This window comes from Arachis ipaensis, chromosome B8, assembly GCF_059453495.1.
Source record: "Arachis ipaensis isolate K30076 ecotype BB chromosome B8, ASM5945349v1, whole genome shotgun sequence".
In the NCBI taxonomy this organism is placed as follows: Eukaryota; Viridiplantae; Streptophyta; class Magnoliopsida; order Fabales; family Fabaceae; genus Arachis; species Arachis ipaensis.
This window is the reverse complement of record NC_142443.1, coordinates 82,106,881-82,121,665: the sequence shown is the minus strand read 5'-3', so window position 1 is coordinate 82,121,665 and position 14,785 is coordinate 82,106,881. Positions and strand designations below refer to the sequence as shown.

The 14,785-nt window shown below is 36.3% G+C and overlaps 1 non-coding gene across 1 annotated transcript; it reads left to right on the top strand.

Moving 5' to 3' along the window:
• The first annotated feature begins 10,051 nt into the window (after positions 1 to 10,051).
• Positions 10,052 to 10,155, top strand: LOC148548602 (small nucleolar RNA R71). The gene has a single exon (XR_015897214.1). It is a non-coding gene; the product is annotated as a small nucleolar RNA R71 (small nucleolar RNA).
• The last annotated feature ends 4,630 nt before the right edge of the window (positions 10,156 to 14,785 follow it).

Genomic DNA, 14,785 nt, shown 5'->3' with positions numbered 1-14,785 from the left:
TGAGCTTTATACCAACTTTTGCATTTAAACTTTGAGCACACAACCATGTTGAACCTTGCTTGACAATTCTTATCACTGGCCATCTTCCTCTTACTCTTAATGCCACAAAGAGCTCTAAGTTGACCATCCGTCTCCAGTAGCCCATATTCAAGTGGGATTAGAAAGCTATGGGATATGAATTCTACCCACTTGAATGTTGTGAAGGATGATGGCAACTTAGGGGGAGGTATTTTTAATGAAATTGCAAGCTCCACTCCCTTGTGCTCTTTTCTTATAACTACCACCTCTTTGCAAGCTTCTTCAATTTCAACCTCTTCCTCTTGGTAGCTCTCTTTCAATTCAATCTCCTCTTCATTGCTTTCCAAGGGCATGGGAGGTTGTGCTTCTTCTTCTTGAATCTCCATCTCTTGATCAACCTCTTCCAAGTCTTCAATTATGATATGCTTTGGAGGTTGTACACCCTCCTCGGCATCAATTTCAACCGTCTTGGAAGGAGGCTCTATGACTGGACTTTCCCATGGAGGTTCTACATCTCCTAAGTCTTCAACCACTTCTTCTTCTTCAATAATTCCGGCTTCCTCTACTTGTTCCAGTACAAAGTCATGCTCCGTACTGTTCACTGGAGTTTCTAGTATCTTCTTCATACTACGTTCTTCATTAGATTGTCCACATGAAGCCATGGGAGTTCCTTGAGTGTCCGAACGTCGGGAAGCTAATTGACTCATTATTTCTTGCCCCAATTGATGAATGGTTGCCTGAAATCGATCCACTGTTTCTTTTAGGCGAACCTGTGCTTCTCGGATTGCCGGATTTGGACAGGACACATAGAGAAGTGGTGGTGGTTGGGAGTGAGTGGATTGGAATTGGGGTGGTTCTATATATGGTTCATATGGCTCATAAGGTGGTTCGTATGGTGGTTGAGGGTTAGGGTCATATGGAGGTGAATGGTGGTAGTTGGCTTGTGAGTGTTGAGGAAAGGGTTCATAGGCATATGGTGGTGGTTGTTGATAGTCTATTGGAGGTGGTTGTTGCCATGAGGGTTGATCAAATCCTTGTGGCTCCTCCCATCTTTGATTGTTCCAACCTTGATGCCTGTTCTCATTGTGATTTCTTCTTCCTGCAACATAATTGTAACCAGACTCATAGCCAAAGGGGTGAGAGTTCATAGTAAATAGAAATTAAAAATAAAAACAAATTGAAATTAAAAGGTTATTTAAATTTTTAATTTGAAAATTAAAATTTTTTGAAAATTTTTAAATTTAAATTTTGAAATTTGATTTTTTTTAAATAAGATAAGATAAGATAAAAAATTTTAAAATAAAACCAATAACCTTTTAATTTACGAAAAAGCAGAAAAATAAAAACAGAAATAAAAACAAATCAAAAAAGAAAAATATTTACAATAACCAATAATAAGGCACACATTTGCAATTCCCCAGCAACGGCGCCATTTTGACGTTGGAATTTTTGCCAGTAAAGAATTTCATAAAAATAGTCGCGTTGTAGACATAATCTCTAAACCGACAGAAATCCCTTCGTACAAACGTTTTGGTTGTCACAAGTAACAAACCCTTTTAAAATTGATAACCGAGTATTTAAACCTCGGGTCATCTTCTCAAGGAATTGTAGGGAGGTATGTTCTTATTATTGGTTATGAGTTTGTAAATTGGGGTTTAGGAAGTAAGGTGGGAATATGTTATATGACAAATAAAATAAAATAATAATAATAATAAAATAAACTCTTGGCAAAGTATGGAGAACTGGAAATCCTGTCCTTGTTATCCTTATCAGATGTGATGAGAATTGGATTTTAATCCCACTTAGTTAAGTCAAGTGGACTAATTAGCTTGATCCTCAAGTCCTAGTCAATCACTGTGGGAGGACTAGCTTTAGAGAGATCTAGATCAAGTAGAATCTGCCAATTTCAACCACTCCTGAGTTTGACAACTCAAGTGTTACCAATTACCTAACCAAAGCCAAAAGGAAGAAAATATCTAAATTAAATTAAAAGCATTAATATAAATAAAGCAAAGCAATCTTAAATCTGAAATACCTTAAATAATATTAAATAAAATATGCAGATCTTAACATGAAAAGTTCATAAGCCAATTGGGAAACATATCTAATACAAGCATTGAAACATCTGAAAGTAAAAAGAGGAATATAAAGTAAAAGGAATATTAAACTTGGGATTGAGAGTCACTCCTAAAACTAAGAGAAATCCTAAATCCTAATCCTAAGAGAGAGGAGAGAACCTCTCTCTCTAAAAACTACATCTACTCCTAAAATTGTGAATGTGAAAGCCTCCCAATGAATGGATGCATTCCCCCACTTTATAGCCTCTAATCTGTGTGTTCTGGGCTGAAAACTGGGTCAAAAGCAGCCCAGAAATCGCCCCCTGCGATTTCTGTTACGTTCAAGTCGCGGAAAGGTGACGCGGCTGCGTCGTCCATGCGGCTGCGCGGGTTGCATTCCTACCAGGTCACGCGTTCGCGTCACCTGGCGTTGGAGCAGCTATAGCAAATTATATATCAAATCGAAGCTCCGGACGTTAGCTTTCTATTGCAACTGGAACCGTGTCGTTTGGACCTCTGTAGCTAAAGTTATAGCCGTTTGAGTGCGAAGAGGTCAGGCTGGACAGCTTAGCAACTTCTTCATCTTCTTGTATTCCTTCCACTTTTGCATGCGTCCTTTCCATCCTCCAAGTCATTCCTGCCCTATAATATCTGAAAACACTTAACACACATATCAATGCATCTAATGGTGATAAGAGAGGATTAATATAAGCAAATATAAGATCAAAGAAGCATGTTTTCAATCAAAGCACATAATTAGGAAGGCAAATGTAAAACTATGCAAATAGTATGAATAAGTGGGTAAAGAGTAGATAAAAACCACTCAATTGAGCACAAGATAAACCATAAAATAGTGGTTTATCAACCATCTACTCCTACATTTGAGTGGGTAAAATTCATTTCTATTACCTTTATTATCCCACTCGAATATGGCTTGCTTGAAACGGATGGTCAACTTAGGATGCTTTATGGGATGAAGCGTAAAAGAAAGATATTTCGTGGTTGGCGTTGCAAATCAAGGCTCATTAGGGTTGATGCATCAAACATGAAATGCAAAGGTTGGACTAGTGCTCAATTGGGTGGGTCTAGGAGAATAGTTTGGTGCTCCCATGAGAATTCATCTCTCTTGCCACCCGGAGGAAATCACCATGACCAACTCAAGGACGGGTGTGAAAACAAAGTGTGGGATCCCGGATCACACAAGGAAGATCAACTTTGGGAGCCTATGGTCTGTGAAGAACTCCATCAAAGCTTGGAGTTATTAACTTTGAATGATGAAGCACAATGGAAGTCCAAGCATTGGTGGATGTTCAAGGATGGATTCAAGTACAAGCCACCTTGATGAGGAGCACCCCATAAGTCCAACTTAAGGACAATAAACAAAAGTGCTAGGTGGGAGACACCCCACCATGGTAACATCTTTTCATTTTCCCTTTTGTACATATTGGTAAAATAGGTTTAATCTCATGTTTTGATTGATTTGTTAAGTTTGTTTGGTAGTCTAGTAGGTTAAATAAGGTTTTATGATGTTTTGGTAGTTGTTTGGAGGTTTGGAATGCTTGGTATAGTGCAAAAACATAGAAAAATTTTGAAAAACAGAGCACCACCCACTCGCACGTGCACTCCACGCGTACGCGTGAATCAAGCAATTTCGGCCATCCACGCGGACGCGCCATGTACGCATACGCGTGGATTGAATTTTTCCACCTCCCATACATTCACCCGAGAGTTGTGCTTGAAGTGTGCCAACTTTGTGCCCCAGGGCACGCAAACGCGTACCTTGTGCGTCCGCGTCAACTCTCTACTTTGCCATGCACGCGTACGCGCGCTGTACGCGTACGCGTCGCTTCCATTTTCATCAATCCACGCTTACGCACAGATGACGCGCACGCGTGGATTGCCCTGTTTCACTCACCTTCTTTTTTTCTCCTCTTTCCATTTCTTTCCTTCTTCTCTTCTCTTTCCACCCTTCAATCATCATCCAACACTACCAAGCATCATGTAACACCATTTTTTTTAGTTCGTTTAATTTTTGTTTTCCATTATAAGTGTTGGATTACTAATCTTGTTTACTATTTACTGCTGCTGCTTATTGATAGGATGTTAGTTTAACATCATTGTTGTTAATTGTACTTGTTGGATTTCTTTGTTGGGGTTGTATTTGGTTACTTGATTTGGAATTTTTCATGCTTAACACTTTTGAATACCAAGTACTTGTTACATTGCCTTCATGCATCTTACCTCTTTGAATTGCATGTTTTGGCCACCATGCATTCATCACCCACTGCTAGGCAATTGTATATTATCATTGCATTTTTTTAGGTGATGCTTGTTTATGGTTTACCCTTATTCACATCACTTATTTTGTGTATTGAGATTGTAGAATTATGAAATTGGATCGAAAGCTTACCTAGTGACATATTTTTTAGCTTTGTAAAGCTTTGTGGGCCATGCTTGCTATGTGATTGATTTCCACTTCTATCTTCTTTGTCCTAAGTTCCATAGCATCCATGTGTTTTACTTCTATGCCACTTAAGTGTTGCAACAACTTCAATATGTGTCATTGATTGTTGTGTGAGTTTCATATACCATTTTGTTCACTAAGTCTACCTACACATCAATCAATGTCCATGCATTATCCAATTTCACAATTGCTTGATTAATTGCTTGAATGCTTTTATGCCTCTTCACTACTTGTGTGGTTGACTTAACCTACAAGTATTTTAAAGTATCTCAATCACACTAGAATGAGTGAAGTGCATGTTTTCTTTTGTATAATTGTGACATGATTTTTTTTAAATACTAGGGTGTGAGTTCTAAACCGCATGCAAGTTAGGATCCACACACTTATTTTTCATTAATGTCACACTAATTCACTCACTCATTTCTAGTGATTTACCTCATTCCAACAATCCATGCTTCCTTGCTTGTGCATTTACTTGTCTTATTATCTCCTGTTTTCTATGTTCAGGATGAGTCATCATAAGCAAAAACGGAAGCGGGAGAAGAACACGCAGCATCGGTTGACCTACCAACTGAAGGTAGCAACTAGGAAAGTCGCCGAACCCCTTTGCTCATCTTTGGATGCACCGAGGACGATGCAAACTTTTAAGTGTGGGGAGGTCGTCTGACCGCTCGGCATTTTTGGGTGACAAATTTCTAATCCCAACACTTTTGCATTTCATTTTTAGGTCTTTTAGGATTTTTTTTTTTGGTTGCATTGCATATGTATATATTAAGCTTTGTCAAAATCATGATATTTTCCAAGGATTTTATCTATAGGACACCCCAATTGAAAAAAAAAAATTTTAGAACTTGCTTGAATTATATACTTTGTGGAACATGATTTTTGAGCTAAGAACACAAGCATGTGAGATTTGAGCCTAATTGTGTGGTTACATCATATATAACCACTTATTTTCATTCTTATGTGCATTATTCTCTTCCTATGATTGTAATCTTTGATTTGTTTAATTCTATATGTCTATTATTTTGTGTATACATGCATTTATATGATTGAGGCCATTGTTCAAATAGCTCACTTGCCTAAATAGCCTACCTTTTATCTTCCATTGTTAGCCAATCTTGAGCCTATGCTTAACCCATTTGTTCTTAATTGTAGCACATTACAAGCCTAGCTGAAAAACAATAAATGTCCTTAATTTAGATCTTTGATTAGCTTAGGCTAGTGAAAGTGTTCATTATTTGATTTTGGGAAAGTTGAGAACATTGGGTAGAGATGAAAGCGTATTTTTGTATTTATATTGAGAATCTTGGGAATTGGGAACATACTCATGTATTAATCATGTGTAAACCATATGCATTAATGTTCTTGTATACATTTTAGTTTGAAAAAAAAATAAAAATGAGAAAAACAAAAAGAAATATATATATATATAAGAAGAAAAAGAAAATATATAGAGAAGAAAGAAAAAGAATTAAAATAAAAAGGGGACAAAAATGTCCCAAAGCAAGGTTCAATAAAAGTCAATGCATATGGGTGGTGATCAAAAAGAGAATGCATGAGTATGTGAAAAAGTGAGAAATGGGTAGTTAGGTTTGTTAAGAATTGTATAGGTTGTCATAGGTTAGGTGGGAAGTTTAAGTCAATCAAAGATTCAAATTTCTAGCTCACTTGACCATATGCATCCTACCTTGACTCTAACCCCATTACAACCTATGGGAAAGCCCTCATGATATTTGTATGCATGCATAAAGTAATTGTTGATTGTTAGATGAAAAAAAATTCTTGGAAAGCATGATTAGGGGAGAATTGAGTGAATCAACCCCATACACTTGAGTGATTAGAGCGGATACACATCCAGTGAGGGTTCGATTGCTCAATTACATGTTTTCACCCATGATCATCTCTTTTCTTGCAAGTTTGTGAAATCTTTTTAATAATTCAATTCAATTGTGGGTTTGATTTGACTGCTATGGCTTTAGCCCTTGTACTTAAATATGTTTTCTTGGAAGTTGACTTGTTTTGACCAAGTGGATGCATTAATATAGATAGATTGCATTTAGTTAGTTTGCGTTGAATAAATGTTGATACCCCTTTGCTTATTTCTTGATTTTAGCATGAGGACATGCTTAGTTTAAGTGTGGAGAGATTTGATAAACCCCAATTTTGTGGTTTATCTTGTGCTTAATTTGGGGGATTTTATCAACTTTTCTCACATTTATTCAATGAAATAGCATGGTTTTGTAATTCCCCCTTGAATTTTGCTTAAGTGTAAAAACATGCTTTTTAGACCTTAAATTGGTAATTTTGATTCACTTTAATTCCATTCGATGCCTTGATATGTGTGTTGAGTGATTTCAGATTTATAAGGCAAGTATTGGATGGAAGAAATGAGTAGAAAAGCTTACAAAGGGGAGAATGCATGAAGAAACAAAGATTGGGAATGCATCGAAGGACGCGCACACGCGCAAAAGTAGTCTCGCCCATAGACACGCATGCATACATGCCGCTTCCGCGCGGATGGAGAATTTACCAATCGACGCGCACGCGAACATGGCGCGCGCGCCATTACTCTTACATGACCCACTTAAAGGCAAAACGCTGGGGGCGATTTCTGAGCTGTCCAGGCCCAAATCCAACTTGTTTCTGAGTGTATTTCATGCAGAATTGAAGTCCAAGCAAAGGGGGAGCAATTGTTTGAAGTTTTTACATCATGTAGGTTAGTTTCTAGAGAGAGAAGCTCCCTCTTCTCTCTAGAATTAGGGTTCTTAGGTTAATTTCATCTTAGATGTAGTTTCAATTTCATGTTCTCATCTTGTTTTCTTTACAATTTCATGCTTCTACACTTGATTCTCTTAGTTTGTAGTGTTAATTCTACTTTTATGTCTCTTTTGTGATGATGAACTCTTGTTGGATTTGGATCTTTTCTTTAATGCAATTTAATGTTTGATGTTTTTTATTATGAATTTGAGTTGTTGATCTTGTGTCCTTGCAATTTGTAGTTGGTAGATTTTACTATTTCTTGTCATTTATTATGCTTTCTTTTTATGCCTTCCAAGTGTTTGACAAAATGCTTGGTTGGATGTTAGAGTAGATTTTGAGCATTCTTGGCTTGGAAAGAGTAATTAGGCAATCTTGAGTCATGAAAACCCAACTTATGTTGGTGATCTAGAGTTGTTAGCTAGTATTGTTTCCATTAACTCTAATCTTTTGCTAATCCAATTCGTGAGTTGATTAGGACCTTTGGATTGAGATTAGCTAGTCTTGTTAGACTTTCTCTCATGGAAGATAACCTATATCTTCTTCCAATGTTGGAGATGACGTAATAAGATAAATTCTTGCTTATATTTGTAAAAAATGATTAATTAGTCTTGTTTGATATTCTCCCTATGTGAAGATGACATGATACCTTCTTCCTTTGTGTTGGAGTTGACTAAATAAGATGAATTGATCATTGTATGACTAGGATAGAAAGCCTATGATCTCAACCTTGCCATGAATGTCTCTCTTTATTAATTGCTTTCTTTAATTGTTCATTTTCACTTTATTGTCATTTAATTTTCCTTGCCCTTTATTTTCTTGCCAAAAATATAAAAATCAAACCCCCATTGCATCTTCATAGCCAATAATTGAGCACTTCATTGCAATTCCTCGTGAGACGACCCGGAGTCCAAATACTCCGATTAATTTTTATTTGGGGTTTGTACATGTGACAACCTAAATTTTTGTATGTGAGGACTCTTTGTTGGTCTAGAACTATACTTGCAACGAGAATTCAATTGAGAAATTCTATATCAACAAAAGTTCACACATCAGTTGCCTCCCAACAAGCGCTTCTTTAATGTCACTAGCTTGACAGTGAAGCTCATAGAGAGCGTCACATAGACTCAGAGCTTAGTGGTGGCCTCCCAACACCAAACTTAGAAGTTGAGTGTGGGTGCTCTGTTTGACTCTGTATTGAGAGAAGCTTTTCATGCTTCCTCTCCATGCTTACAGAAGAAGATCATTGAGCTTTAAACACAAGGTAGTCCTCATTCAATTGAAGGACTAACTCTCCTCTGTCCACATCAATCACAGCTCTTGCTGTGGCTAGGAAGGATCTTCCAAGGATGATGGATTCATCCTCTTCCTTCCCAATATCTAGCATTATGAAATCAGCAGGGATGTACAAGCCTTCAACCTTCACCAAGACATCCTCTACAAGTCCATAAGCCTGTTTCCTTGAATTGTCTGCCATCTCTAGTGAGATTCTTGTAGCTTGCACCTCAAAGATCCCTAGTTTCTCTATTACAGAGAGAGGCATGAGGTTTATCCCTGACCCCAGGTCACACAGAGCCTTCTCCAAGGTCATGGTACCTATGGTACAAGGTATTAAGAACTTTCCAGGATCCTGTTTCTTCTGAGGTAATTTCAGTTGAGCCAAATCATTTAGTTCATTGATGAGCAATGGGGTTAATCCTCCCAAGTCTCATTACCAAATAACTTAGCATTCAGCTTCATGATTGCTCCTAGATATTGAGCAACTTGCTCTTCAATAATATCTTTATCTTCTTCAAAGGAAGAATACTCATCAGAGCTCATGAATGGCAACATTAAGTTCAATGGAATCTCTATGGTCTCTGTATGAGTCTCAGATTCCTTGGGTTCCTCATTAGGGAACTCCTTGGAGGCCAGTAGACGTCTATTAAGGTCTTCCTCATTGGAAATCACTACCTTTTCTTCCTCTCCAGGTTCGGCCATGTTGGTTATAGTTATGGCCTTGCACTCTCTTTTTGGATTCTCTTCTGTATTGCTTGGGAGAGTACTAGGAGGGAGTTCAGTAACTCTTTTACTCAGCTGACCCACTTGTGCCTCCAAATTTCTAATGGAGGACATTGCTTCAGTCATGAAACTGAGAATGGTCTTAGATAGATCAGAGACTACAATTGCTAAGTCAGAGTAGCTCTGCTTAGAATTCTCTGTCTGTTGCTGAGAAGATGATGGAAAAGGTTTGCTATTGCCAAACCTGTTTCTTCCACCATTATTATTATTGAAGCCTTGATTAGGCTTCTGTTGATCCTTCCATGAGAAATTTGGATGATTCCTCCATGAAGGATTATAGGTGTTTCCATAGGATTCTCCCATGTAATTCACCTCTTCCATTCCAGGGTTCTCAGGGTCATAGGCTTCTTCTTCAGAGGAAGCTTCCTTAGTACTGCCTGTTGCAGCTTGCATTTCAGATAGACTCTGAGAAATCATATTGACTTGCTGAGTCAATATTTTATTCTGAGCCAATATTGCATTCAGAGTATCAATCTCAAGAACTCCTTTCTTCTGAGTTGTCCCATTATTCACAGGATTGCTTTCAGAAGTGTACATGAACTGGTTATTTGTAACCATTTCAATGAGTTCCTGGGCTTCTGCAGGCGTCATTTTCAGATGAAGAGATCCTCCAGCAGAGTGGTCCAATAACATCTTGGACAATTCAGATAGACCATCATAGAATATACATATGATGCTCCATTCTGAAAACATGTTAGAAGGACACCTTTTGATCAATTGCTTGTATCTTTCCCAAGCTTCATAGAGGGATTCACCTTCCTTCTGTCTAAAGGTTTGGACTTCCACTCTAAGCTTACTCAATTTTTGAGGTGGAAAGAACTTGGCCAAGAAAGCATTGACCAAATTTTTCCAAGAGTTCAGGCTGTCTTTAGGTTGTGAGTCCATCCATGTCCTAGCTCTGTCTCTTACAGCAAAGGGGAAAAGCATAAGTCTGTAGACCTCAGGATTAATCCCATTGGTCTTAACAATGTCACAAATTTGCAAGAATTCAGCTAAGAACTGATGAAGATCTTCCAATGGAAGTCCATGAAACTTGCAATTCTGCTGCATCAGAGAAACTAATTGAGGCTTAAGCTCAAAGTTGTTTGCTTCAATTGCAGGAATTGAGATGCTCCTTCCACAGAAGTTAGAAGAGGGTGCAATAAAGTCACCAAGCATCTTCCTTGTATCTCCACCATTGTTGTTGGGTTCAGCCATCTCTTCTTCTTTTTCGAAAAATTCTGCCAGGTCCTCTCCAGAGTGTTGTGCTTTAGCTTCTCTTAGTTTCCTCTTTAGAGACCTTTCAGGTTCAGGATCAGCTTCAACAAGAATGTTCTTATCCTTGTTCCTGCTCATATGAAAAAGTAGAGAACATAAAAGAATAGGAATCCTCTATGTCACAGTATAGAGATTTCTTTATGTGAGTAGAAGAATAGAAGAGTAGAATGAAGAAGACAGAAGATGAAGAATTCGAACACAGAGAGGGAGAGAGGGTTCGAATTATAAGAAGAAGAGAAGTGTTAGTAAATAAATAAATAAATAGAAAGAGATGAGAGAGAGAGACTTTGAATTTTAAATTAAAATAAAAGGAAAATATTTTTGTTTCTATTTTAATTATTGGTTAGAATTCGAAAATTATTAAAAGGAATAAAATAAAATTAAAATTTAAAACAATTAGTTAATTAAAAAGGAATTTTGAAACAGTGGTGAGGAGTTTTCAAAAATTAGAGAGAGAAAAGTAGTTAGGTGGTTTTGAAAAAGATAAGAAAAAGTAAACTTTTAAAATCAAACAAAAAGTCAAGTAGTTAATTGAAAAAGATTTGAAAATCAATTTTGAAAAGATAAGAAGTTAGAAAAGATTTTGACATTGATTTTAAAAAATATATGATTGAAATTTATTTTGAAAAAGATTTGAAAAGGAAATTAAAAAGATTTGATTTTTGAAATTAAAGTTGATTACTTGACTAATAAGAAACTAAGAGATTTGATTTTAGAATTTAAAGATTGATCCTTTCTTAATAGGCAGGTAACAACTTGAAAATTTTTGAATCTAAACATTAAATGTTAGCATTAATTTCGAAAATATGAAATAAAAATAAGAAAAAGATTTTGAAAATCAAATTTTTAAAGTTTTCGAAAATATTATGAAAAAATGAAAAAGATTTGATTTTTGAAAAGGATTTGAAAAAGATAGAATTTTTTTTATTTGAAAGTTTGACTTGACTAACAAGAAACAACCAAATTTTAAAACTTTTGACTGAATCAATTCAAAATTTCGAAATTTATGAGCAAAATAAGGAAAAGATATTTTTTTATTTTTTTTTATTTTTAATGAGGAGTGAGAAAAACATAAAAATGACACAAAACATAAAAATTTAAGATCAAAACAAAAATGCATGCAACAACACTTTGAATGTCAAGATGAACACCAAGAACACTTTGAATGTCAAGATGAACACCAAGAACTTATTTTTGAAAAAATTTTTAATAAAAGAAACACATGCAAGACACCAAACTTAAAAATTTTTAAACTTTAGACAATAAGAATTCAAAAATGCATATGAAAAATAAGAAAAGACAGAAAACAAGAAAAACACAAGATCAAACAAAGACAGTCATCAAGAACAACTTGAAGATCATGAAGAATATATGCATGAATTTTCGAAAATTTTAAAAGAATTAAAAAGATGCAATTGACAGCAAACTTAAAACTTGACACAAGACTCAAACAAGAAACACAAAAAATTTTTAGTTTTTATGATTTTATTAATTTTTTTTTTTTTGTAAATTTTTCGAAAATTATTTGAAAAAAAGAAAATAAAGAAATTCAAAATTTTTTAATAAGAATTCCAGGAATCATGCAATGTTAGTCTAAAGCTTCGGTCCAGAAATTTAGACATGGCTTAATAGCCAGCCAAGCTTTATGTGAAAGCTTCGGTCCAAAAGATTAGACATGGGCAATGGTCAGCCAAGTTTCAGCAGAGCATTACATACAACAGCCAAATTGATAGGAATCAAAAGGCTCCTGCAATGATAACTGGAAGCATCGGTCCAAAAGAATTTAGACATGGCTTGACAGCCAGCCAGGCTTCAACATATCATCTGAAACTCTAGAATTCATTCTTAAAAATTCTAAAGAACAAAATAAAAGTTTTTTGTATATTTTTTTTGAAATTTTTGAAAATAAAAAGCTTAAAATTTAAATAAAAAAATTACCTAATCTGAGCAACAAGATGAACCGTCAGTTGTCCAAACTCGAACAATCCCCAGCAACGGCGCCAAAAACTTGGTATGCCGGAATTGTGATTATTCATTCCCTCGCTATAGTGCCAAAAAGTTGGTGTGGGAGAACGTGATCTCAAGACTTCTTCACAATTCCGTGTAACTGACCAGCAAATGCACTGGGTCGTCCAAGTAATAAACCTTACGTGAGTAAGGGTTGATCCCACGGAGATTGTCGGCTTGAAGCAAGTTATGGTCATCCTTGTAAATCTTAGTCAGGCGGATTCAAATGGTTATGATTTTTGGTAATTAAAATATAAATAAAACAAAAAATAAAATAGAAATACTTATGTAATTCATTGGTTGGAATTTCAGATAAGCGTCTGGAGATGCTTTGTTGCTTCTGAACTTCTGCTTTCCTATTGCCTTCTTCCAACCATGCGTTACCTCCTTCCATGGCGAGCTGTATGATCCTCTCGGATGAAAACAAATCCATATGCACTGTCACCGCACGGCTAATCATCTGTCGGTTTCCGCTAGCGTCGGAATAGGACCATTATCCTTTTGCACACTGTTATTGCGCCCAACATTCGCATGTTTGAAGCTCGTCACAGTCATCCCTTCCCAGATCCTACTCGGAATACCACAGACAAGGTTTAGACTTTTCGGATCTCAGGAATGCTGCCAATGGTTCTAGCCTATACCACGAAGACTCTGATCTCACGGAATGAAATGCTCTGTTGTCAGGAGAGGCAATCATGTGTCGTGAACCAGGAGGCCAAGAGATATACACTCAAGCTATTGCCGATAGAACGGAAGTGGTTGTCAGGCACGCGTTCATAAGTGAGAATGATGATGAGTGTCACGGGTCATCACATTCATCAGGTTGAAGTGCGAGTGAATATCTTAGAGAAGAAGTAGGTGTGAGTTGAATAGAAAAACAATAGTACTTGTATTAATTCATGAAGAACAGCAGAGCTCCACACCTTAATCTATGGGGTGTAGAAACTCCACCATAGAAAATACATAAGTGAAAGGTCTAGGCATGGCCGTGAGGCCAGCCTCCAAACGTGTACAATAGCATAAGATTAACAAAAAGGGACTAGAAGCTCCAAAATAAATCTCTAAAAGTAGTTTTTATACTAAACTAGTAACCTAGGGTTACAAAAAATGAGTAACTAAGTGTAGATAGTGCAGAAATCCACTTTCGGAGCCCACTTGGTGTGTGCTTGGGCTGAGCATTGAAGCTTTTTCGTGCTTAGGCTTTTCCTGGAGTTAAACGCCAGCTTTGGTGCCAGTTTGGACGTTTAACTCCAATTCTGGTGCCAGTTTGGGCGTTTTACACTAAGATGTTTTAGGCTAACTTTGAATGCCATTTTGAGCCATCAAATCTCAGAAAAAGTATGGACTATTATATATTGCTGGAAAGCCCAGGATGTATACATTCCAATGCAATTAAGAGCACGTCAATTGGGCTTCTGTAGCTCTAGAAAATGCACTTCGAGTGCAGGGAGGTCAGAATCCAACAGCATCTGCAGTCCTTTTTCAACCTCTGAATCAGATTTTTGCTCAGGTCCCTCAATTTCAACCAGAAAATACCTGAAATTATAAAAAAATACAAAAACTCATAGTAAAGTCCAGAAATGTGATTTTTGAATAAAAACTAATAAAAATATAATAAAAATTAATTAAAATATATTAAAAACTATGTAAAAATAATGCCAAAATGGGTATAAATTATCCGCTCATCATGGTGCTTATGTATCAAGTGGTAATACTTGAAAACAAAGTATTTAGAGTCGTAGCTCTCAACACATGGTGCAAAGCACCTAAGAAGCCAAGATAGGAAAAGAATGAAAAGCTTGCTTCAAGAAAGGAACATAAAGAAAAAGATTTCATAAAATGAACTAGATAGAAGCATCAATTATTTGAATCTCTTTTGTGATTGTAGCATGCATAAGAAACTAGCCAACCATGAACATGATAAATGCTGCTCTTCTCACCTTGGTTTGTCAATTTTTATTGCATGATTCTTTATTTGCTTGAGGACAAGCAAAGTTTAAATTTGGTGTTGTGATGACTGCGCATCAGGTTATATTTTTCCATGCTTTTTCACCTTAATTTTCACTAATCATGCTTAATTATTGAATACTTTTGTGCTTAAATCATAGATTACTTTCAATCCTTTGATTTGGTTTGAATTTGTAAAAATTGATGGAAAAGG